Source organism: Eurosta solidaginis, chromosome 5 (genome assembly GCF_040869045.1).
Source record: "Eurosta solidaginis isolate ZX-2024a chromosome 5, ASM4086904v1, whole genome shotgun sequence".
NCBI classification, from domain to species: Eukaryota; Metazoa; Arthropoda; class Insecta; order Diptera; family Tephritidae; genus Eurosta; species Eurosta solidaginis.
In genome coordinates, this window is record NC_090323.1 from 39,915,303 (window position 1) to 39,942,215 (window position 26,913).

At 41.9% G+C, this 26,913-nt stretch overlaps 2 protein-coding genes across 4 annotated transcripts in view; one reads left to right on the forward strand and one right to left on the reverse strand.

The window, feature by feature from the left end:
* Mgat4a (alpha-1,3-mannosyl-glycoprotein 4-beta-N-acetylglucosaminyltransferase a) overlaps positions 1-9,974 on the reverse strand; it is a 62,502-nt gene extending 52,528 nt beyond the window's left edge. The window contains exon 1 of one of the 2 annotated variants that reach the window (XM_067757577.1): positions 9,525-9,974. The gene's annotated coding sequence lies outside the window, so the exon portion shown is untranslated. The remainder of the gene's footprint in view (positions 1-9,524) is intronic. The other variant, XM_067757575.1, reaches the window with a different exon arrangement.
* A 3,541-nt stretch (positions 9,975-13,515) lies between these two features.
* Positions 13,516-26,913, forward strand: part of DCP2 (decapping protein 2) — a 52,151-nt gene continuing 38,753 nt past the window's right edge. For both annotated transcript variants that reach the window (XM_067788498.1, XM_067788499.1), the window contains exon 1: positions 13,516-13,964. The gene's annotated coding sequence lies outside the window, so the exon portion shown is untranslated. The remainder of the gene's footprint in view (positions 13,965-26,913) is intronic.

The window sequence follows — 26,913 nt, forward strand, 5'->3', positions numbered from 1 at the left end:
CCATGTATGACGAGTTTAAAAGCCGTGTGAGTCACGACGGATGTCTTTCGGAACCCTTCGATGTCAAAAGCGGTGTACGGCAGGGTTGTGTACTCTCTCCGCTTTTGTTCATCGTGGCATTGGATGCAATTATGAGGCGTGCGACAACCGGAAGGCATGGAATACAGTGGACACCTTTCGGTCAGTTAGAAGACTTAGAGTATGCAGACGATGTCTGTATGCTAAGTCACAGAGGCACAGACTTACAATATAATTTAGAAGCCGTGGACAGATACGCCAAAAGCGCCGGGCTAAGTGTCAATACCGACAAAACAAAAATCATAAAATGCGGTTATAATGTTTCAGCAAGACCAACAATGTTCACTGTCGATGGAATCGAAATTGAATGTGTAGAATCCGCAGTTTACCTCGGCAGTATTATCTCAAATAGAAGCGGTGCGGACGAGGACGTTACATCCCGCACAAATAAAGCAAGAGCGGCTTTCGACCAACTGACAGAAGTATGGAGGTCCAGTCATACTTCATTGAAAACTAAGCTGCGACTATTTAATTCAAATGTTAAATCAGTGCTCTTTTATGCTTGTGAGACGTGGAAAAGTTCAAGCTTAATTGAGAAGCGCCTGCAAGTTTTTATTAATAAATACCTACGCCGAATCTTGAAAATTCGATGGCCCGAAACAATAACAAACGACGAATTGTGGGGAAGGACAAGCCAAACAAAAGCAGCCACAGAAATTGCAAAACGCAAGTGGTCGTGGATTGGACACTCGATTAGGAGGCCTCCAGACAATATAAGCAAGAGAGTTATCAGCAAACTATAAAGAAAAATGCGGACAAATAAAGAAGTCAGCTAGAAAGGATAAGAGAAAATGGGTTGACGCATTAGCAAGTCGAGCCGATACGGCAGCTAGACTAAATAACATGAAGGAACTATATGGCATAAGCAGAGAACTCACTGGGAAGCATTATAATGGACCAAAACCAATTAAAAATACAAATGGAAACATTATCACTAACAGTGAACAAAAAATGAAAGTATGGGTGGAGCACTTTACGAATGTTTTGAATAATCCTTTAGGTGCTTATACCTTACCACTATGTAGAAATTTTTTTAAATTTAATTTATTCTTTTTTAATTGAAAGAAAAATGACACGACCCACACGAGGAAATATAGGTCGCCGAACGCATCATGCAAATGCTGCGGCATTACAAAGGCGATCACAGACTCCAGATGAACGAGCACAAGCTAATGCATCGCAGCGTGAACATAATGCACGAAATAGATCTGTTGTACCTGAAATTATGCGTGCTGCTTTTAATTACAACAGTCAGATTGATTACAGTATGTACGGATATATTGGAATAATGGACGCAATATGTCCACATTGTGATGCGGCTAAATTTCCAGGTGAAACGCCCGGCATGTGTTGTGCTAATGGCAAAGTGAGATTGCCAGCATTAGAAACTCCACCCGAACCATTGTCTTTATTAATTTTTGGGACTTCTGAAAATTCGAAGCACTTTTTGAGTCATATTCAACAATACAATTCGGCATTTCAAATGACTTCTTTTGGTGCTACTAACATTATTAGAGATCATTTTATGCCGACGTTTAAGGTAAATACTTAAACAGGATTGTCCCAATCAATCTGAATCATAAAAGTATCCTATAGTTTTATAAATTATTATGCACCATATACCTAAAATTGCATACATGTTGCAGATTCAGTGCCAAATTTATCAAGCTGGTTCGTTATTGCCATACCCCGACGCTGATTACAAATTTTTGCAAATTTATTTTACTGGTGAAGAAAATCGTCAATTGGATCAACGTTGCGCAATTGCTTTAAATACAAGACGAGAAATTATTTGTGAGCTACAAAGGTTTTTCCATCAGCATAACGCATTAGTTCAATTGTTCAAAATTGCTCTGAATCGTATGCCATCTGATAATCACAAAATCGTAATAAGGGCTGATAGAACACTTTTGGAGAGCATGAAAGGCGATTCAATGCACCGACAATTGATGAGGTTGCAATTGTAATTCTTGGTGATCCGTTTCAATCCCGTGATATTATGCTTCATCGCAGAAATGAGCAATTGCAACGTGTTTCGGAACTTCATCGTAGTTACGACGCATTACAATACCCAATATTGCATTGGAAAGGTGAAGATGGCTACCATATCTATATACCAATGATTGATCCACGAGCAGGTAAATAATATTTTCAGTGTGTTGACATTTCATGATTTGTATAAATTTCTTAAGTCACATTTTGCACTTATTTTGAGGTCTACATGTACAGAAAAATGTTAGTGCCATGAATTTTTATTCGTATCGATTGATGGTTCGTCCACAAGAACAAAATTATATCTTGAGATGTGGTAAACTATATCATCAGTACATCGTTGATATGTATGCCAAAATAGAAACAGAACGTCTTAATTTTATTCGTTTCAACCAAGCAAAATTAAGATCTGAACAATATATTCATTTGCAAGATGCGATAGCGAATGATGCTAATATTAATGACATCGGACGTTTAACTATATTGCCATCTTCGTATATTGGTAGCTCAGGGAGTATGAACGAATATGCAAAAGACGCAATGTGTTATGTAGGAAAATATGGTCGACCGGATATGTTCATTACAGTGGGATGACATCAAAAACAATTTATTTGCAGGACAGTCGACAACCGATCGTCATGACATTACTGCGCGTGTTTTTCGTCAAAAATGTAAAGCACTTATGGATTTAATTGTGAAATTATATGTATTTGGGGAGGTGCGTTTAACCAAAATGAATATTCAGCAAAAACATGTATATAACACAATCACGCAAGCCATTTCCGACTATTCGATCGGAACAAAAAATTGCATTGACACTTGCATCTTCGGGAATTGGTGCTACATTATTAGAAGGTGGTCGGACAGCACACTCTGCATTAAAATTGCCATTGAATGTACAGGTGATTGAAACTCCAACTTGCAACATTTCAAGAAATTCTGCTATGGCAAAAGTTCTGTGATTATCGTCAATTATTTTATGGGATGAGTGTAAAATGGTTAGTAAAAAGTTACTAGAAGCATTTAATCGAACAATGCAAGATTTACGTGGTAATCAACAGCTTTTTATGCGTATTAACCTACAAAATGATCCAGATGCCCATGAGTTTCCAAAACAATTGTTAGAAATTGGTGATGGCAAAATACAAATCGACAGAACCAACGGATTGATCACTGTACCGAAAAAATTTTTTTCGATAGATGATTTGATTGAATGTGTTTTTCCAAATATTCTTCAGAATTACAGAAATCATGATTGGTTGAGAAAACGCGCCATTTTAGCCCCGAAGAACATTCATATCAATGCCATTAATTTTCAAATAAATCAATTGACAGTGCTATGAATCAAGATGAGGCAATGAATTATCCAATTGAATTTGTAAATTCATTAAAACCGGCTGGTATGTCACCGCATTGTTTGAATCTGAAAGTGGGTTCTTTGATTATATTATTGCGAAATATTTATCCACCAAAACTGTGTAATGGCACCAGATTGGCAGTGAAAAATTTATTGCCAAATTTGATTGAAGCTACGATCTTAACTGGTAAATCAAAAGGAGAAGTTTGTTTAATACCGAGTATCCCTATGATTCCAGCTGATATGCCATTTGAACTCAAACGATTACAATATCCTGTGCGTTTATCATTTGCGATGTCCATCAACAAAGCCCAAGGGCAAACACTTAACGTTTGTGGTGTGAATTTGGAGGAATCATGTTTTTCACATGGCCAATTTTATGTTGCCTGTTCCAGAGTCGGTACCCCTAGCCGTTTTTTTATTCATGCTCAAAATGGAAAAACAAAAAATATTGTTTATCCAAATGTTTTGGATTAAGTTTTAAAATAGCTAGCAAATAATAAAATATATTTTTTTTTGTAATAAATGAGTTTGATTTAATATTTCACTTTATACGTAGCGAAGCACGTACCGGGCCGCTAGTTTATTTATATATTTTTATTTATTTATTTATCAGTCCGCAAATTAAACAATTATACAAATATACAGACACTTAATTTAAAGATATAATGTACAATGTAAATAACATATGCAGTAGGGTGGGTCGATTTGTATGGACGAAAGTTAACCGAAATCGCGCCATCGATTTTTCGGATTTGGGCTCAGGGAAAATAGTTCCACTACGCATACCCAAAAATAATAATTTTGGAGCCTGCGAAATTTCATTTTTTTCGACTTTTTTTTCGTCTATGATCATGGTTCAATTATATGGTTGGCTCATCTCATCAGCTGATTTTATTTTTATCATTGCATGGTCGATGGGATTGTCAAAAGGAGATGGCAAACCCAAAATGAAACACATTGACAACATTTTCTTACCACACACAAAAACTGCTATGTTTTATGTTTCTTTTCATTCCATTCGTCTAATACCAATGAACAGATTTTGACAATTTGAACAAACATAATTTGTTGCTTTACAGATGTGCCAACCATATAGTTGAACCATGGTCTTTGATTTTTAAGGTTTTTTTTTCATGACCTACTAAAAAAATTTTGATATTTATAACCTGTCCGACCCAAAAATGTCCGCTAAACGGACAGGGTAGACATGCAAATTGTCTAGATGTTCTAATCGGAACGTTAAACTTAATTACAGCAAATAGAAATGTACTATTTATCGACCCTCTTATTAATTTAACTATAAATGAGACACCGAGCATAGTCGCCAATAGCATAATCATGGAATTGGAAGCACTCCCTTGTAAAACACATGGACTTACATTTAGGTAGGTTTAGTGACATGGCGTTTACATTACACCAGTCAACTAGACTATTCATATCACCCTGAAGATATGCGCTATCCACGGGTGAGCGGATAGGCATTATAAGTTTGACATCATCAGCGTACATCAACGGCTTGCAGTGCATCAAAACACTAGGAAGGGCATTAATGAACAGCAGGAATAAAACCGGACCAAGGTGGCTGCCTTGAGGAACACCAGAAGTTACGTTTATGAACCGAGACCAGCAATTATTAAATATAACTGCTTGTTTTCTTTCCTTCGCATAAGAAGAAACCCAAGAGAGTAGCAATGGAGGAAATCCTAACCGATAAATTTTTATTTCGAAATGAGAAACTTTATCAAATGCCTTACTAAAATCAGTATAAATAACATCAACTTTACAATTAGAACGTCATACTCTGTTCAGTGTGTCTCGTGTAAGGGATGGTTGCATCGGACAGGTTGTTCTGGGTTTGATCCCAAAACCCGATGCCCACGTAACTTTTATAAATCTTTTGCGGCTCCTTGCTGTTTACGCCCAAGGGCGTCCCGTAGTCTACTACCTTCCAGCAGCCCCACGGCGCCAACAACTCAAACGGCTGCTACCACTCATAACTACTATCTCCGTAGTAGAGTCGGTAGCAATGCCGCGCATCAGCCCCTGCCCCCGTCTTCCCCCCCCCCCCCCCCACTGTTGTTGTTGTTATTGTTGTAGTAGTGCTTCGCCCCACCTAACAGCCGCGACCGATCACAAATTGTCATCAGTATCCTCTAACGGAAGTCCAAGGAATCTTGCTGTTTCAACAGGGGTGGACCATAAGGAAAGGGGTGTTAGTGGCGTTGGTTTCACATTACAATTAAAGAGATGGTTGGTGTCATGTGGAGACACATTGCAAGCGGGGCATACATTTTGTATGTCGGGGTCGGCACGCTACTCTAAGGCATAGAAGGATTCATGCCTGCCCCCCTTGCCTTAAAAGATGGATCCAAAACTATTTTAATGGTCGGCAAGCATCGGTTCAAATGGGAACGAAACCTCAAAACCTAGGATAATTATGATGAGACACGGCACCTGCATATGCAGCCGTTTGATCCTGATAATGATAAGTAGGCCCTAAGCCTAATCCACACATAATCGGTAAACACCCGTTCTAGATGGCGCACGGTGAGGCCCGTTATCAATATAACGGGTTAAAATTTTACTTGTCCATATTCTGGATAGGTAAGAGTTTAACCTGTTACAGTATCCAGAACGAAGTTGAGCAAGAGTGACACGCATTTCCCTGGGGAGTATGCGTTCCTCTTCCGCGAGTTTTGGATACTTTTCTTTGAGTACTGGATTCACCGGGCAATTCCCGGCATAAAGGTCCGACGCCTGTTTGTGGAGTTCACCAAGGACCTGCTTGTGTTTTTTCGCTTCATACGGCTGGGTTCTCAGGTGCCGTATTTCCTCAAAATGCTTACGGAGATGACTCCTTAAGCCCCTAGGCGGTGCTGGTTTATCAATCAGGTGTCTGTTGGGATGCTCAGGTTTCTGGGTATTCAACAGGAACTGTTTGGTCAGCATCTCATTTCTCTCCCTGATTGGGAGTATCCTCGCCTCATTATGCAGATGGTGTTCTGGGGACATAAGAAGTCCCTCCCTCTTTTCCGGCAGCAATCGTGTAGGTCAGGGAAACAGACTCTTAGTCCCTACCTCCGTTTGCACCGTTTGCCAGCACAGAATATATATGTTTGCGACATCCGCCCAATGCAGCTCCTGCCTTGGGCGGTGCCACTTTCCTAGATGTTCTGGTATCCGCCGGGTTTCGTTTCGCCATATTGCCAGGTTGCAAACCCAAATCAACCGGGTACCCCAATGCTTGCCCAAGGACGTCCCGTCCCAGGTCCACAACAGCAATTGTGTCCTAGCCTTCCTCATCCCAGGCGTAGTCACCCGTCATTTACTCCCAGAGAGGCGACGTCTCCCCCTATGCACTTCAGAATTCTGCAGTAAAACTGTAATGGACTAACTGGGAAGATCACGGAGATAGTCGATTTCATGAAGCGGCACAACATCTGCATTGCTGCGATTCAAGAGACTAAACTCACAGCAAGATCTGCACTGCAGACTTTTCTGGGTATAATATCCACAGAAAGGATCGCGTGAGCGGAAATGGAGGCGGCCTCGCGTTTATCATACACCACTCTGTGCAATATCATATATTTGATCCTGTCATCGACCGCAGGGAACGTCAAGGCTTGTGGATGCACACCTAGATTTCAGTGCCCATCACGATCTATGGCATTCAAACTTGCGGGCGGACAGTAGGGGTGAGATGTTGGCGGATCAAATAGAAGAAACGACGTTCTGCACAATAAACGGAGACGCACCCACACGTATGGTAGGAAGCTGTCACAGTTCGCCGGATATCTCAATCGTGAGCGGAGAACACGTAAACTGCGTCAACTGGCAGCCGATGGTAACATTGGCATCCGACCACCTGCCTATGGACCCCAGCGGGTAAGGGGATCAGAATATACCCGCGGTAGGTATGCCTGTCGTAAGAGGCGACTAAAATACCAGATTCAAGGGGGAGCAACCTTATCGCTACAACAACAACAACAACAACATGGCTTGTGGATGAACACAAGCGGGTGAAATGGGAGGAGCACCTAAGAGGTTGTAACCTCTCTGCCGGTGTGGGTAAACTTTGGTCCACCGTAAAGTCCCTATCGAATCCGTCTAGGCACAATGACAAAGTTTCCACCGCCTTTGGCGATAAAGTGCTGTCGGATGCGAAAACATGCGCGAGCGCTTTCTGCCGCCAATATATAATGCATTCTACGGTCGACAAAGATAGACGGAGGGCCAACAGACACGCACATAAACATAAATTCAGCGCGTCACCAATTACCATCACCGCCAAAGAGGTTGAGGATGCCATCATTGGTCACGCTAAAGCATCCAAAGCAGTGCGCCCAGACGACATAGCCATGCCGATGCTTAAAAGCCTAGGGAAAGAGGGTTTCAAATATTTAGCACATGTCATCAAACCTGTCTCTTTTCACCTTTGTCATACCCGAAAATGGCCAAGGTGGTCCCGCTACTAAAGCCTGGGAAACCAGCTAACATAGGAGAGTCATATCGCCCGATATCTCTCCTATCGCCACTAGCCAAGATGCTTGATTGATTGATTGACTGCCTGTCATCAGTATTGCTTCAGAAAACTCCTTAGCACCACCACCGCGCTAAATGCCATCAGCACCCAGATAAATTGCGGTTTAAATCAAAACCCCCACCATAGAACAGTACTCGTTCCGCTAGACCTATCAAAATGTCATGTCTTAAAAGGTGGACCGCAAATTATCAGGGTGGTCGGCAGGCATCGGTGCAATTTAGAAATGTAACATCAAAACCAAGAAGAATTAAACAAGGGGTTGTTGTTGTTGTAGCGATAAGGTTGCTCCCCGAAGGCATTGGGGAGTGTTATCGATGTGATGGTCCTTTTCCGGATACAGATCCGGTACGCTCCGGTAGCACAGCACCATTAAGGTGCTAGCCCGACCATCTCGGGAACGATTTTTATGGCCACATTAAACCTTCAGGCCATCCCTCCCTCCCCACCACCAAGTTCCATGAGGAGCTTGGGGTCGCCAGAGCCTCGTCTGTTAGTGACAATTGGGTTTGGAAAAGCTGAAATCCCTTGCAGGCAGTACTTGGGGAAAAGGTAAAGAAACGCTCATTACCACATACAAAGCAATTGGCCAGCCGATTGGAAGAAGCTACAGGCCTGCCAAAATACTGCTCTCAGAATCTGCATGGGTTGTCTTCTTATGTCCCCAGAACATCATCTACATAATGAGGCGAGAATACTCCCCATCAGGGAGAGAAATGAGATGCTAATCAAACAGTTCCTGTTGAATACCCAGAAACCTGGGCATCCCAACAGACATCTGATTGATGAGCCAACACCGCCTAGGGGCTTAAGGAGTCATCTCCGTAAGCACTTTGAGGAAATACGGCACCTGAAAACCCAGCCGTATGAAGCAAAAAAACACAAGCAGGTCCTTGGTGAACTCCACAAACAGGCGTCGGACCTTTATGCCGGGAATTGCCCGGTGAATCCAGTACTCAAAGAAAAGTACCCAAAACTTGCGGAAGAGGAACGCATACTCCCCAGGAAAACGCGTGTCACTCTAGCTCAACTTCGTTCTGGATACTGTAACAGGTTAAACTCTTACCTATCCAGAATCAACCCCGACATACAAAATGTATGCCCCGCTTGCAATGTGTCCCCACATGACACCAACCATCTCTTTAATTGTAATGTGGAACCAACGCCTCTAACACCCCTTTCATAATGGTCCACCCCTGTTGAAACAGCAAGTTTCCTGGGACTCCCGTTAGAGGATATTGATGACAATTTGTGATCGGTAGCAGCTGTTAGGTGGGGCGAATCACTGCTACAACAACAACAACATACGTAAGGTATGTCTGCACGCGCTGTGTCCCCACATTACGTCAAACATCCTTTCAATTGTAATGTGGAACCTACGCTTATAAAAGCAACTTTCCGATGGCCCACCCCTGTTAAAGGAATTTGATGACAACTTGTGAACGGTCACAGCCTTTGTATTAACACAACAGCAACAACGTCAGTGCCATGTTTCTATCATAATTTATTATTACCGAAAAAATATATATACATATATGATGAGTGCATACTTACCCTCGCTCCTTACTTTATTTCACTGCTTTTACATGAGAAATTCCTATTTTACTTATGGTGATTTGTTCATTTTTCACATAAAATGTCCATAAAAGCAAGAAATTATGTAGGACCTTCACTGGTTTTCAAATTTTCGATGACCATCACTTGGGTCGGGTTTTTTGAAGCCCATTGCCGTCGCTCTTTGGTATCAAAATAGGCATTCAATTATATAAAAACAATGACACAATGCCACACTATTTAGCACAATTATTAGTATTTATATTATACAAATTTTGTATTCCGTATTTTGTATTTTGCATTAAACGCTTGCTGAAAAATGGACACAAGATTTCAGTGAACTTAAAATTAAATTATCACCTAAATGTGCAAAAACAGTCGTTCCTACTGCAATACGATTAGTGATGCCATATCTAATTTAACCGATAATCCATTATTCAGTGTATCTTGTAAAACAAGTTCATTTTCTGGGCCCATATTACGTTGTTTTACAATCAGTGACTGCAACTCATTTTCACTCAAACGATGTCTATGCAACTGTCAAACTATTTATAATAAAGATTACAGGTTATGGACCTAAGGAGTACTATTGACCGCCAGTTCAAACATCTCATTAATAAATACCACAATTTCAGGGCTATTGTGATTTTAAAAATGAGTTTTCATCACAAAACACATACCCAGATTGCGCAATCACGAATGCTTCGTTCTGGGCATAAACGTCACAATTGACAATTGGGCGAATGAAAAGAAGAGTGAGAAAAAAGATCTAAAGGAAAAGGGTCATTCATACGTCATAAAAAACATCTTTTCTAATGTTTACTTGCGTAATGCGCAATCTTTTTGTGTGATTTGTGGTTTTCATCAGGCATGCTTAACGAACGAAACGATATCATTTCGTTACGATAATCAACGCTAATAAACGAAACGAAGTCACTTCGTTTCGTTTATTAACGTTAAGATCGTCAAATTAACGTTAATTTGTCGTTCTTAACGTTAATAAACGAAACGAAATGACTTCGTTTCGTTTATTAGCGTTGATTATCGTAACGAAATGATATCGTTTCGTTCGTTAAGCATGCCTGGTTTTCATCATGGATCGTAAAACGTTATACGTCAACCAAAGATTTGTTAATGAGCCATTTGGCGCTTTCAGATAACACAAGTGTTGATCAATATTTGAGCGATAATTTTCTGAACGCACCGTTGAGTATTTTTGATCCATGCAACGGTGGGGACTTTAATGCTCGGGTTTTTAGTGTGAGTTTAAACTACAGTTAATGTTGAATAGAGATTAACCCTGCCACTTCGGCCGCTTAAGCTGCGATGAGCAGCAAAATTCTTATGTAATTTTAAGAGAATATTCTGAATGATCCAAAAGGGCCAAGTTGGGAAAAATTTAAGCGTAGTAAATTTTTCTCAATGCTTTTATTTCTGAACCGGATGCAGCATCCATAGTGTACCTATGTACTGTACAATATGTATTGTACACTATGGCAGCATCTAAGGACAGTGGTTGATTTCATAGATTAGATTGATACGAATCTTTTGCTTACGCTCTCATATTTTCGCTCTCACGAGGGATTTATCTTCTAGTTGTTGCTGGCAACAATCAAAGATAAATCCCTCGCGCCAGCTGAAGCGGGTGCCAGAAGACAAAATGTGCCAGCCAAAACGAAAAACGTGTCAAAAATTTTGGTAAACTTTAGTTTGACCTACAACTGTAGAATAGAGTTCAAAAATTATGGAAAAAAGGATAAAAATACTTGTTTTAGTGTAAATATTATTAGTTCGAAGGCGGAGGGTAAATATTATTTCCCATTCAAAAGTTATCATTAAAAATAGGTTTTGTAAATATGAACTCCCGATGCAACCAGTCCATTTTGATCACAGAACCTGGAACGCCAGACATGCAGGATAAGCCCTATCCATTAAATAATGTTAACTATTATATCATAGGTCCGATTTACTGAAATTTCAAAAGAATATATGGTTTTCACTGCGAGTTAAATGCGTTACAATATTTGACTAATTAATTTAATCGAAATGTAAATTTTACTTAGATTTGTTTATATTTAACTCTAACTAGTCGTATTATTGTAAAATAACTTTAAGCAAATAAATATTTTACGACTATTATTTTATTAAACGATTGAAACTATAATCACCGAAATGTATGTCAAAAATCCCCATTTTCAGATCTATTCATTTTTGTTTTGAGTGGCATCATTCATAAATGTTATAAAAAATGTGCATTTTGACAGCGCTCTCTCGAAACAAAGAGTTGCAAATCCATTCATCTATGGTTGATTTGTAAACATGGATCAACTATATGGTTGGCTCACCTCTACAGCAACAACGTACCTCTGCTCAGATTGTCAAAATCTGCGTGTTGGTGTTAGGTGAATGGAATAGGATGAAAACATAAAATGTGGCACTTATTTTTGTTGTAAGAAAATATTGTCAATGTGTTGCTTGCAGTTTGCATTTGCCATCTCATTTTGACAATCCCAACTCCAGTGAAATGAAAAAAATAAAATCAGCTGATAAGATGGGCCAACCATATAGTTAAGCCGTGATTTGTATACAACCATGGTTCAATTGTGTACAGGTTGGCTCATCTCATCAGCTGATTTTATTTATGTCATTGCAAGGTCGAAGGGATTGTCAAAAGAAGATGGCAAACTCAAAATGAAACCAACACATTGGCAACATTTTACTTACACATACAAAAACTGCTAAGTTTTATGTTTCCATTCCATACCATTCGCACCAACACCAATACACAGATTTTGACAATTTGAACAGACATATTTTGTTGCTTTACAGATGAGCCAACCTGTATATAGTTGAACCATGGTATACAACAAAACAGTTGCAACAGTACTGTATAACGGTCGTTTATAAATGCCAAAAAGTAATATCACGAAAACTTAGTTTATGTGAACGTGTCGTCCATTGCATTGTGAATCAAACTAAGGCAAGGTGCACACGAGGCTACGGGTCATAGACGCGTACTAGCTATTTCATATAGCTACAATTTCTCGACGCCTCAAGATCTGCACACGAAGCTTCTTTCGAGCGTCGCTACAAAAAGCAAACAATTATTGAAAAAATAAAATATCTTCAGCTATATCCGTCCCCGAAACCAAAGGAAAATAGGTATTAAACGTTGTTCGTATCTCTGTGCCTTTGTAAATTATGAAAGGCAATTTTAAACCACAGCGGACAAGAGAAAAGGGTGATTTATAGTTTCCAACACTTTTTAGCCTTTTAAACGCTTCAACAAAGTCTAACCAAGCTCTTGTGGTGTTTAATATTCTTTTTCGCTTTGGTAATATACCTTTCACGCACTTTTATTAACTAAAGTAATATTTATAACTAATTACACAAATTTGCATACAAAAAAATGTAAACAAACATCTTGTTCTTCCTTTTTTTCAAGCGTACGTACGCTCAGCGGCCAACATTGCTGTACGGTTAGCTCCACGAAAACTTCATGCTTTATCCATGTTGACAGATATCACAGTTGATTCACAATGGATTAAGGCCTCGGTACAATGACATTTTATTGCGCTTGTAAATATGAAGGAACTTCAAACTTGGCAATTGAAGTTTATTACGCCTTGCCCATTCACATACAAAATTTCGCGAAGCACTGTTGTAAACATTATCCCTATTCAACACAAGTACTTCTAACATATTTTGTGTCGTATTCGATTGTTATATTGCAGTTTTTATTTGCGAAAAATGTTAGAAAATTTACCAACTAGTGGGAAAAATTATTTCACTTGCAAAGTGTGCCAACAGCCTTAGCCAAAGCAAATGTCAAATTCTTCGTCTTATGATTTGCTTGGAACAAAATTGGGGAGTTGGCTACTTTTCAATAATAGATGGCGCCACTGTCGCTCATTCTACCATTATCCATAAAAATTGGTGACAAGGTGGCATCATTATTTTAGTGTTCCATAAAAGTCTCTATTCTTTTCAGTATACGACACGCAGTTAAAACGAGAGGAAATAGTAAATAAATGAACACAAACCAAACAAGTTTTCCACCTGAAATTGGAAACAAATACAAAATCTAGATCTGTTAAAGTGTTAAAACATTTAATTTCAAACGGAAGTAACTTTTATAGTTTGAAAAGGGAAGATAAAGTGGCTTCATTTAGAAAGTGTGTACACCAATACCAAAGCAGTGTGTATGGCTTTGGGTAGAGAGGAGAAAACTAACTAAATAGTGGAGACCTATTACAACCCTGTGATGAAACTCTGCAACATTGCGATTAAAAATATAAATAAAACCAATTGCAATATTCTGAACAATAAAATGTTTAATATCGGTTCATTTATGTGACCTCAATTGTTTGTAGTGTGATTATGTTTTTAATTTACATAAACTTGTAAGGTACAAGCAAACTTGGAAAAAAATAATTTACGGTAAATCGCTTTAGGCCTTTGTCGTTGACGAAGCTTTCACTTCGTCGAAATAAATTTACTCGCCACTTGAGCTGGAAAACTATAATTTTTGATAATTTCCATGGTTCAATTATACAGGTTGGCTCATCTCATCAGCTGATTTTATTTGTCATTCCATGGTCGAAGGGATTGTCAAAAGAGATGGCAAACTCAAAATGAAACCAACACATTGACAACATTTTACTTACACATACAAAAACTACAAAGTTTTATGTTTTTTAATTTAATTTAATTTATTTATTATTACGGCTGTTTAGGCCTAAAACTTAAACTACTAAGTACAATTCATTATTATATTATTTATTTCTATTGAATATGCTGTTGGAATGCCATGTGATTCCGATCAGCATATTTACTGGCGTAACAAACGGACGTGTCTGGGAGCTAGTTATTTAAGGAAGGTTGGAAAGGACGCGTTTCCAATCCTCCAGGGCTCCCAGCTTAAGGCAACAAATTTTGGAACTTATATTTTTCAATTATATTTGTATTTTAAGCTGTCGGAATGTATTGGTCTCCGATCAACACAGCTAAACATGTCTTTGGATGTTGGAAATTGAAGTGTACCCAATCACCCCTCAACTTTGTTTAGTAAATACGCTGTCGGAACGCATGAAGATTCCGATCAGCACATCTCAAAATATATTGGGAGGTTGAAAAGGACGTGTTTCCAATCCCCCCTACTCCAAATTTTTTTTGACCTTATTTTGGTTACACATCATATAATTTTATTGTTATATTAATGCTGTCGGAATGCGAGTGATCCCGATCAGCAACAGTAAATATATGCTGAAAATACCGAATTCCAGCGAAATTTGTTGTTGGAACTGTCTGGAGTTACAGGTGGCGACTGATTTTCTTTTCCTTAGGGCCGGGTGCATTGTATTTTGCTGCTACCAGTATTACCATTCCCTTTTCGCGCTCCAGTATCGGTATGTCATGTAAAAAATAAAAGAAAAAAAAAAAACTTTATCTTATTGGAAGGGTTTTACAATGCTCAAATAAACTTTTTTTTTTAAGTATTGAAGTTATTACTACTTTTTATGTGATTAGGAAGTTCATTGAAATATTTCAGGCCCTTATAAAATATATTTTGCTTGTCCACTTCTGTTTTGAAAAGAGGTAATCTAAAATTATTGTTTTCTCAGATTACGTATGAATGTGCATCATTTACATATCTAAGCTTTTCGCTGAGGTATGTTGGTAATTTACCGTGCTTAATATTAAATACAAATTTCATACTGTGGTAGAATATGAGCTGTTTTATACTCAACCAGTTTAGTACTTCTATCATGTTAATTAATGGGAGTATCATACCTCATGTTTAATATAAATCTCATAGCTTTATTTTGCATAACTTGTAGCTCATCTACCTGAGTTACATTGGCCATAAAGAATATTGTGGGACAATATATGAAATGCGGCTCTATGATGGATTTATACACTTTCAGTTTGTATTTTCTACTGATAAATTTGCATGACCTTTTCCAAAAACCAATTTTCTTGCCTATTTTGGCAACTATATAATCAATATGATCATTAAATTTTAATTTATTATCAATCTGAACCCCTAAATACTTGAAAGTTTTAACTTCGTTAATGTTTGAGTTCATTATTTTTAGCTTGATATTACAAGATTCCTTATTCATCGCTCTAGATATGACCATAAAATGGGTTTTATTAACATTAAGTTTAAGCTTATTGTTACAAAGCCACCTGTATAGGGTGTTCAAGTCTTCCTGCATTTTGCTCCTAGCTAACATGATATCAAGTTCACTTACTTCGAGTAGTGCGTCATCCGCAAACATCCTTATTTTACTATGTTTTAGCGCCGAAGATATATCATTTTTATATATGTTAAAAAAGGACCGGTGCCAAAACCGATCCTTGTGTCTCTTCCGAGGCAACCGACTCAATGGCTGTTTTTTGTCTTCGGTTACCTAAAAAGCTCTGAAAACACTGCAGCTCGTTGCCCCTAATTCCAATTTTTCTAATTTTTTAATCATTATATTTTGTCTATAGTTTCAAATTCTCTCTTTAAGTCGATAAAAACCGCATTCGCACCAACACCAATACACACATTTTGACAATTTGAACAGACATATTTTGTTGCTTTACAGATCAGCCAACCTGTATATAGTTGAAGCATGATAATTTCCCAATCTATCGATGGTACTATTGGGTTCCGAAAATACTAACAGGTTGTATGGCTTAGGCCCACTTGCAGAACGGTTATTTTTTTTAGCTCGGGAGTTAATTCCAAAAATTTGTCAAAAATGTATGAATTTAACCCCTCATGTCAGGTTAACTCTGAGTTAAAAATTTGGTAGTAGTGCAGTTTAGGGGCCCCACCCTAAAGTTGGGCCAAGATTTTCAAGTGAGGTATCAAAAGACGCGTATTAATCTCGAGAACAATAATCCGAAGTATATCGCAATTGTATCGCTGTCCGGAGATATTTGCGGTTGAAGTGGGCGATTTTCATGTGGTTGTTGTTGTGTTGGTACCCAGAAAAAAAATTGTGCATCACCGTGGCGGTAGCCACGAAAAACAAGTAAAGGTGTCTTAGTTCGGGTGTAACCGCACATTATATACTAGGCGTGAGCTTCAATTGTACATTTCATTTCAGATAAATTACTTTTCTACATAACAAGTGGTACCGCCCGTTTAAAAAAAAATGTCTCCACATTTCCTGTTACAATAAAACTAGAAAAGTGAAATATCATTGATTCAAAATAATTTTTTGCTAAGCTATAGGTTATTGTTCTAGTCTACGACCCTTTTGAACCTTTTAAACCTGTTTTATATCTAACTAGCCTTTACCCGCGGCCCCGTCCGCAAGGAGAAAATAAAATATATGTGCTCTTCAAGTTAGCCTGATTATCAAGTTGTCTGTTTAAAAATTGTTTATGTCAAAGTAATTACGAATAATTTGCAGTAAATCCACGGCCGTGTGCGCTGAATTACCGGTTTCGAAGAGACCTAAAATCATGCCGGAAGGGTCCCTAAATGACACCAAAATAGTCACGAAATGATGCCTACGGCATCCCGGACAAATCCCGAAAACTATCCAGAAATGATGCCGGAAGGGTCCCAAAATAATCCCGAAGTAGTCACGAAAAGTCCCGAAATGACCCTGACGGGATCCCAGAATTGATCTCTGAAGGGTTAGCAAATGATACGGAAATAGCCCGGAAAAAGTCACGAAAAAACTCAGACAGATCCCGAAAATCATGAAGAAATTATCCGGGAAGGGTCCCAAAATTGCCCCGAAATAACTCCGACGGGATCCCGGACAGATTCCGAAAATCATCCAGAAATGAGCTCTGAAAGGTCCGCAAATAATCCAGAAATAGTCCGAAAAAAGTCCCGAAAAAACCGTCGGGATCCCGGACAGATCCCGAAAATCACCCAGAAATTATCCCGGAGGGGTCCCATAATGATTCCGAAATAGTCCCGAAAAAGCTCCGAAATGACACTGACGGGATCCCGGACCGATACCGAAAACCATTCAGAAATTATCCCGGCAGGATCCCCAAATGATCCCGCAACAGTCTCGAAATTACCCTGACATTTTCCCGAAAAAGTAAAAAATAAACCCGACGGGATCCCGGACGGATCCCGAAAACTATACAGAAATGATCCCGGAAGGTTCACAAAATGATCCCGAAATTGTACCGAAAATGCCCCGTAAGGACCCCAACGGGATCCCGGACGGATCCCGAAAACCGTCCAGAAATGATCCCGGAAGAGTCCCAAAGTGATCCCGAAAAAGTCCCGAAATGGCACCGGCGGGATCCCGGACGGATTCAGAAAGTCATCCGGAATTGCTCTCTGAAGGGTTCGAAATTGACCGCGAAAAGGCCTGAAAAACTTCCGAAATTACCATGACGGGATCCCGAAAACAATCCAGAAATTATCCCGGAAAGATCCCCAAATGATCCCGGAACAGTCCCGAAAAAGATGCCGGAAGGGACCCCAAATGATACCGTAAAAGTCCCGAAATGACCCCGACGGGATCCCGTGCGGATACCGAAAACCATCCAGATATGATACCGGAAAGGTCCTCAAATGATCCCCTAATAGTACCAAATTGACCCTGACAGGATCCCGGAAACCATCCTGAAGTTATGCCGAAAGGGACCCCAAATGATCCCGTATAAGTTGAGAAAAAGTCCCGAAATGACACCGACGGGATTCCGGACGGATACCGAAAACCATCCAGAAATGATGCCGGAATGGACCTCAAATGATCCCGAAAAAGTAGTGAAATGACCCCGACGGGATCCCGGACGGATCCCGAAAACGATCCAGAAATGATGCCGGTAGGTACCCCAAAGTAATCCCGAAATAGGCCCGAAATGACCCCGTCGGGATCCCGGACGGATCCCGAAAAGTATACAGAAATGATGCCGGAAGGTAAAATGGTCCCCTTAAAGAACGACGAAAGATGAAATGATCCCCTTATAGTCCCGAAATGACCCTGACGGGATCCCCGACGGATCCCGGAAACTATCCAGAGATGATGCCAGAAAGGTTCCCAAGTTATCCCCAAATGATCCCGAAATGACCCTGCCGGGATCACGGGCGGATCCCGAAAAAGTCCTGAAATTACCCCGACGGGATCCCGGACGAATACCGAAAACCATCCAGAAATGATGCCGGTGGGTACCTCAAAATGATCCCGAAATAGTCCCGAAATGACCCTGACGGGATCACGGACAGATCCCGAAATCCATCCAGGAATGATCTTGGAAGGGTCCCAAAATGATCCTGAAATAGTCTCGGAAACGACCAGAAATTACCTTGACGGGATCTCGGACGGATCCTGAAAACCATGCTTAAATGATCCCGAAAAAGTACCGAAATGAACGTGACGGGATCCCGTACGGATCCCGAAAATCATCGAGAAATGATGCCGGTAGGTACCCAAATGATCCCGAAAAAGCCCTGAAATTACCTCGACGGGATCCCGGACGGATTCCGAAAACCATGGAGAAATGATGCCGGAAGGGACCCCAAATAATCCCGAAAAAGTCCCGAAATGGCCCCGATCCCTGGACGGGATCCCGGACGGATCCCTAAAACCATCCAGGAATGATTACGAAGGGACCCAAAATGACCCAAAAAAGTCCTGTAGTGATCCCGGAAACCGTAAAGAATTTATCTCTCAAAGGTACGCAGATTATCCCGAAAATACCCGACGGGATGCCGGCCGGGTACAGAAACCCACCCACAAATGATGCCGGAAGGGTCCCCAAATGATCGCGAAATAGTTCCGAAATTATCCCGGAATAGTCCCGAAAATGTTCCAAAATAACCCCGACGGGATCCCGGACGGATCCCGAAACCCATAAAGAAATAATGCCGGAAGTGTCCCAAAATGATCCCGAAATAGTCGGGAATAAGGGGGGCGGAGGGTGTCACTGCTCATTTTGTAAGCCCTCGACTTATTTGACCCATTGAGTCTGTAATATTGGTGAAGGCCCGTATACGTAAAGTTATAATGTGTAAAAATAATTAAAAAGTAATTGTTCGAAGGGGTCGTGGGAACCCCACCCCCTTTCCATGCTCAAAAAAAATTTCGCTAGTAGACTATTGTCTGTGTCCCAAATTCCATCAAGAAAAAGTTCCGAAATGACCCCGACGGGATCCCGGTCGAATCTCGAAAACCATCCAGAACTGATGCCGGAAGGGACCCCAAATGATCCCGAAAAGGTCCTCAAAAGACCCCGACGGGATCCCGGACGGATCCCGAAAACTATCCAGAAATGATGCCGGAAAGGTCCTCAAATGATCCCCTAATAATCCCGAAATGACCCGGACGGGATCCCCGACGGCTCCCGGAAACTATTCAGAAATGATGCCGGAAGGGTTCCCAAATGATCCCCAAATAGTCCCGAAATGACCCTGACGGGATCCCGAAAACCATCTAGAAATTATGGCGAAAGGGTCCCCCAAATGATCCCGTATTAGTCGCGAAAAAGTCCCGAAATGACCCCGACGGGATCCCAAAAACCGTTTAGAAATGATGCCGGAAGGTACCCCAAATGATCCCGAAAAAGTCCTGAAATGACCCCGACTGGATCCCGGACGGAATCCCGAAAACCCTACAGAATGTTGCCGGAAAGGACCCCAAATAATTCCCAAAAAGTCCCGAAATGACCCCGACGGGATCCCGGACGGAATCCGAAAACCATCCAGAACTGATGCCGGAAGGGACCCCAAATGATCCCGAAAAGGTCCTCAAAAGACCCCGACGGGATCCCGGACGGATCCCGAAAACTATCCAGAAATGATGCCGGAAAGATCCTCAAATGATCCCCTAATAGTCACGAAATGGCCCTGATGGATCCCGAAAACCATTCAGAAATGATGCCGAAAGGGCCCCCAAAGGATCCCGTATTAGTCGAGAAAAAGTCCCGAAATTACCCCGACGGGATCCCGGACGGATCTCGAAAACCATCCAGAAATGATGGCGGAAGATACCCCAAATGATCCCTAAATAGAAATGATGCCGCAAGGGACCCAAAATGACCCCGAAAAAGTCCCGTAGGGATCCCAGAAACCATAAAGAATTTATCTCTCAAAGGTACGCAAATGATCCCGAAAATACCCCGAATGGATGCCGGACGGATCCCGAAACCCATCCAGAAACGATGCCGGAAGGTTCCCCAAATAATCGCAAAATAGTCCAGAAATTATCCCGGAATAGTCCCGCAAATGTCTCAAAATGACCCCGGCGGGATCCCCGACGGATCCCGAAAACCATCCAGAAATGATCCCGGAAGGGTCTCGATATGACCCTAACGGGATTACAAATAAGATGAAGCTAATTATAAAATCATGTTAATAAGGCAGCAGGGGCGTTGGAGCGAATGAAGAGTTACATAGAAACATACAGGTAAAGCTAATAAAAGCGTGGCAATAAAAACAATTGAGGGAGGGCGGATGGCAGGAGGAGAAGGAGAGGACCCCTGATCGTTTTTCCAAAATTGTTTAGATCTCGATCTGTATGAGCCAGATACCAAAAATTATTGATTTACCAGAAAATTTACATTGAGTTGTAACAATTTATAGATTTTGCACCAGAGCGGGAGAGGAGGGGGAGCGTGGTTTCACTGCTCATTTTGTAAGCCCTCGACTTATTTGACCCATTGAGTTTGTAATATTGGTGAAAGTCAGTATACGTTAAGTTATACTGTGTAAAAATTATTAAAAAGTAATTATTCGAAGGGGTCGTGGGTCCTCCGCCCCCTTTCCATGTTCGAAAAAAATTTCGCCAGTAGAGTATTGTCTGTGTTCCAAATTTCATCAAAATCCGTGAAGCCGTTCTTGCGTGATTCAGTCACATATACGAAAAAATACAATAATTAAATTATAACTGTTCCTAGGGGGCGGGGACCTCCCCCCTTTTCAAAAAAATATAGCTAGTAGATCCTTCTAGACTATTGGCTATATGTGTGCCAAATTTCATCCAAATCCGTCCAGCCGTTCTTGCGTGATTGAGTCACAAAGACAAACGTCTGGACAAACATACAAACATCCAAACTTTCCCATTTATAATATACTAGCCTTTACCCGCGGCCCCGTCCGCAAGGAGAAATTTAAATATATGGGCTATTCGCGTTAGCCTACTTATCAAGTTATCTGTTTAAATTTTTTTTTTTTTGTCTAATGCATTTTATTTTTGTAATTGAGTAAAAAAAAAGAACTAAATGATAGCATCCCAAATGATCCCGGAATTATCCAGAAAAAGCTACGAAATGACCCCCACGCTATCGCGGACGGATCCCGAAAGCCATCCAGAAATGCCCCGGAAGGGTCTCCAAAAGTTCCCGGAATAGTCCCAAAAAAACCAGAAATGACAACCACACGATTCTAGACGTATCCAGAGAACCACACAGAAATGATCCCTGAAGGTGTTCCAAAATGATCCCGAAAAGGTTCCGAAATGACCATGACGGGCTCCCGGGCGGATCTCAAAAACCATCCAGAAAATATCCAGGAAGGGTCCCTAAATTATCCAGACATACTCCAGAAAAAGTTCCGAAATGGCTCCGAGGGGATCCACGACGGATCGCGAAAACCATACAGAAATGAACCCGGAAGGGTCCCAAATTGATCCCGAAATAGTCCGGAAATGACCCAAATGGGATACCGCACAGATCCAGAAATGATCCCGGAAGGGTCCAAAAACTATCCCGGAAAAGTAACAAAAAATCCCGAAATGGCTCCTACGGCATCGCGGACGGGTCCAGAAATGATCTCGGAAGGGTCCCCAAATGATCCCAAAATGGTCCCGAAACGACCCTGATGGATCCGGCAAACCATCAAGAAATTATGCCGGAAGGGTCCCCAAATGATCCCGAAATAATACAGAAAAAGTCACGAAACGACCCCTAGAGGATCCCCAAATGATCCCGTATTAGCCCCGAAAAGGTCCCGTAATAACCCCGACGGGATCCCGAGCAAATCCCGAAAACCATCCAGAAATAATGCCGGAAGGGATCCCAAATTATTCCGACAAAGTCCCGCATTGATTCTGACGGGATCCCGAACGGATACCGAAAATCATCCAGAAGTGATTCCGGAAAGGTCCTCAAATGATCACCTGATAGTCCCGAAATTAGCCTTAAGGGGCCCTTTACGGATCCCGTAAACCATCCAGAAACGATCCCGATATAGTCCCGAAGAAGTCCCGAAATGACCCTGACGGGATCTCGAACGCATCCCTAAATGACCCTGACGGGATCCCCAACAGATCCCGAAATCCATCCAGAAATGATCTTGGGAGGGACCCCAAATGATCCCGAAAAAGTCCCGCAATGAATCCGACGGGATCCTGAACAGATACCGAAAACCATCCAGAAGTGATGCCGGAAAGGTCCTCAAATGATCACCTAATAGTCCCAGAATGACCCTGACGGCATCCCGGACTGATCCCGAAATCCACCCAGAAATAATCTTAGGAAGGTCCCAAAATTATCCCGAAATAGTCTCGGAAAAGTCCAGAAATTACCCTGACGGGTTCCCGGACGAATCCTCAAAGCCATCCTTAAATGATCCCGAAAAAGTCCCGAAATGACCCTGACGGGACCCCGAAAGGATCCCGAGAACTATCCAGAAATGATGTCGGAAAGGTCCTCGAATGATCTCCTAATAGTTCCGAAAATACACTGACGGAATCCCGAACGGATCCCGATAACTATCTAGAAATGATGCCGAAAGGGCCCGCAAATGATCCTGTATTAGTCGAGAAAAAGTCCCGAAATGACCCTGACGGGATGCCGGATGAATCCCAAAAACCATCCAGAAATGATGCCGGAAGGGACCCCAAATGATCCCGAAAAAATCCCGCAATTATTCCGACGGGATCCTGAACGGATACCGAAAACCATGTAGAAGTGATGCCGGAAAGGTCCTCAAATGATCACCTAATAGTCCCAAAATGATCCTGACGGCATCCCGGACAGATCCCAAAATCCATCCAGAAATGATCTTGGGAGGGTCCCAAAATGATCCCGAAATAGTCTCGGAAAAGTCCAGAAATTACCCTGACGGGATCCCGGACGAATCCTGAAAACCAATCTTAAATGTTGCCGAAAAAGTCCCGAAATGACCCTGATGGGACCCCGAAAGGATCCCGAAAACTATCCAGAAATTATGCCGGAAAGGTCCTCAAATGATCTCCTAATAGTTCCGAAAAGACCCTGACGGGATCCGTTCGGGACAACTATCCAGAAATGATACAGAAAGGGCCCGCAAATTATCCCGTATTAGTTGAGTAAAAGTCCCGAAATGACCCCGACGGAATGCCGGACGAATCCCAAAAACCATACAGAAATGATGCCGGAAACCCCCGGACCCCAAATGATCCCGAAAAAGTCCCGCAATTATTCCGACGGGATCCTGAACGGATACCGAAAACCATCCAGAAGTGATGCCGAAAAGGTCCTCAAATGATCACCTAATAGTCCCAAAATGACCCTGACGGCATCCCGGACAGATCCCGAAATCCATCCAGAAATGATCTTGGGAAGGTCCCAAAATGATCCCGAAGTAGTCCCGAAATGACCGTGACGGGATCCCGAAAGGATTCCGAAAACTATCCAGAAATGATGCCGGAAAGGTCCTCAAATGATCCCCTAATAGTCCCGAAATGACCGTGACGGGATCACGAACGGATCCCGACAACTATCCAGAAATGATGCCGAAAGGTCCGCAAATGATCCCGTATTAGTCGAGAAAAAGTCCCGAAATGACCTCGACGGGATCCCGGACGAATCCCAAAAACCATTCAGAAATGATGCCGGTAGGTATCCCAAATGATCCCGAAATAGTCCCGAAATGACCTCGTCGGCATCCCGGACGGATCCCGAAAGTTATCCAGAAATGATGCCGGAAAGGTCCCCAAATGATCCCCTAATAGTCCCGATATTACCCTGATGGGATCCCGGACGGATCCCGAAAACCATGCCGAAAAGGTTCCCAAATGATCCCGTATTATTCGCGAAAAAGTCCCGAAATGACCCCGACGGGATCCCGGACGGATCCCGAAAACCATGCCGAAAGGGTTCCCAAATGATCCCGTATTAGTCGCGAAAAAGTCCCGAAATTACCCCGACGGGATCGCGGACGGATCCCGAAAACCATCCAGAAATGATGCCGGAAGAGCCCCCAAATGATCCCGAAAAAGTTCCCAAATGATCCCGACGAGATCTCGGACGGATCCCGAAAACAGGCCAGAGATGATGCCGGAAGAGCCCTCAAATGATCCCGAAAAAGTCCCCAAATGGCCCCGACGAGATCCGAGACGGATCCCGAAAACCATCCAGAAATGATGCCGAAAGGGTTCCCAAATGAACCCGTATTAGTCGCGAAAAAGTCCCGAAATGACCCCGACGGGATCCCGGACGGATCCCGAAAACGATCCAGAAATGATGCCGGAAGAGCCCTCAAATGATCCCGAAAAAGTCCGCAAATGACCCCGACGAGATCTCGGACGGATCCCGAAAACCATCCAGAAATGATGCCGGAAGAGCCCCCAAATGATCCCGAAAAAGTCCCCAAATTACTCCGACGAGATCCCGGACGGATCCCGAAAACCATCCAGAAATGATGCCGAAAGGGTCCCCAGATGATCCCGTATTAGTCGCGAAAAAGTCCCGAAATGACCCCGACGGGAAGCCGGACGAATCTCGAAGACCATCCAGAAATGATGCCTAAAGGGACCCAAAATAACCCCGAAAAAGTCCCGTAATGATCCCGGCAACCATCAAGAATTTATCTATCGAAGGCACGCAAATGATCCCGAAAGTACCCCGACGGGTTCCCGGACTGATCCCGAAAACCATCCAGAAATGATGCCGGAAGGGTCCCCAAATGATCGCGAAATAATCCCGAAATGATTCCGGAATAGTCCCGAAAATGTCCCAAAATAACCCCGACGGGATCCCGGACGGATCCCGAAAACTATACAGAAATGATCCCGGAAGGGTCCCAAAATGATCCCGAAATAGTCCCGAAAAAGTCCCGAAATTACCCCGGCGGGATCCCGGACGAATCCCGAAAACCGTCCAGAAATGACCCCGCAAGGGTCTCCATATGAGGTGAAGCTAATTATAAAACCATGTTAATAAGGCAGCAGGCGTAGGAGCGAATGAAAAGTTACATAGAAACATACAGGTAAAGCTAATAAAAGCGTGCTAATAAAAACAATTGAAGGAGGGCGGATGGCGGGAGTAAAAGGAGAGGACCACTGATCGTTCCTCCAAAATTGTCTAGATCTCGATCTGTATGTGCCAGATACCAAAAACTATTGATTTAGGTGAAAATTTATATTGAGTTATAACAATTTATAGATTTTACACCAGAGTGGGAGATAAAGAGGGGAGGGGGGGCGGAGGGTGTCACTGCTTAATTTGTAAGCCCTCGACTTATTTGACCCCTTGAGTCTGTGATATTGGTGAAGGCCAGTATACGTAAAGTTATAATGTGTAAAAATTATTAAAAAGTAATTGCTCGAAGAGGTCGTGGGACCCTACCCCTCTTTCCATGTTCGAAAAAAATTTCGCTAGTAGACTACTTACTGTCTTTGTCCCAAATTTCATCAAAATCCGTGTAGCCATTCTGGCGTGATTCAGTCGCAAAGACAAAAAAATATAATAATTAAATTATAACTGTTCCTAGAGGGCGGGGATCACGCCCCTTTTCAAAAATATATAGCTAGTAGATCCTTCTAGACTATTGGCTATATGTGTGCAAAATTTCATCCAAATCGGTCCTGCCGTTCTTGCGTGATTGAGTCACAAAGACAAACGTCTGGACAAACATCCAAACATCTTCACATCCAAACTTTGCCATTTATAATATACTAGCCTTTACCCGCGGCCCCGTCCGCAAGGAAAATTTTAAATATATGGGCTATTCGCGTTAGCCTGCTTATTATCTGTTTAAAATTTTGTTTTCTGTCTAATGCATTTTATTTTTGTAATTGAGTAAAAAAAAGAACTAAATGAGCTGATAACCTGATAGGATCCCAAATGATCCCGAAATTATCCAGAAAAAGCTACGAAATGACCCCAACGCTATCGCGGACGGATCCCGAAAACCATCCAGAAATGCCCCGAAAGGGTCCTCCAAAAGTTCCCCGAATAGTCCCAAAAAAACCCGAAATGAGAGCGACACGATTCTAGACGTATCCAGAGAACCACACAGAAATGATCCCTGAAGGTGTTCCAAAATGATCCCGAAAAGGTTCCGAAATGACCCTGACGGGCTCCCGGGCGGATCTCAAATACCATCCAGAAAATATCCAGGAAGGGTCCCTAAATTATCCCGACTAACTCCAGAGTTCCGAAATGGCTCCGAGGGGATCCACGATGGATCGCGAAAACCATACAGAAATGATTC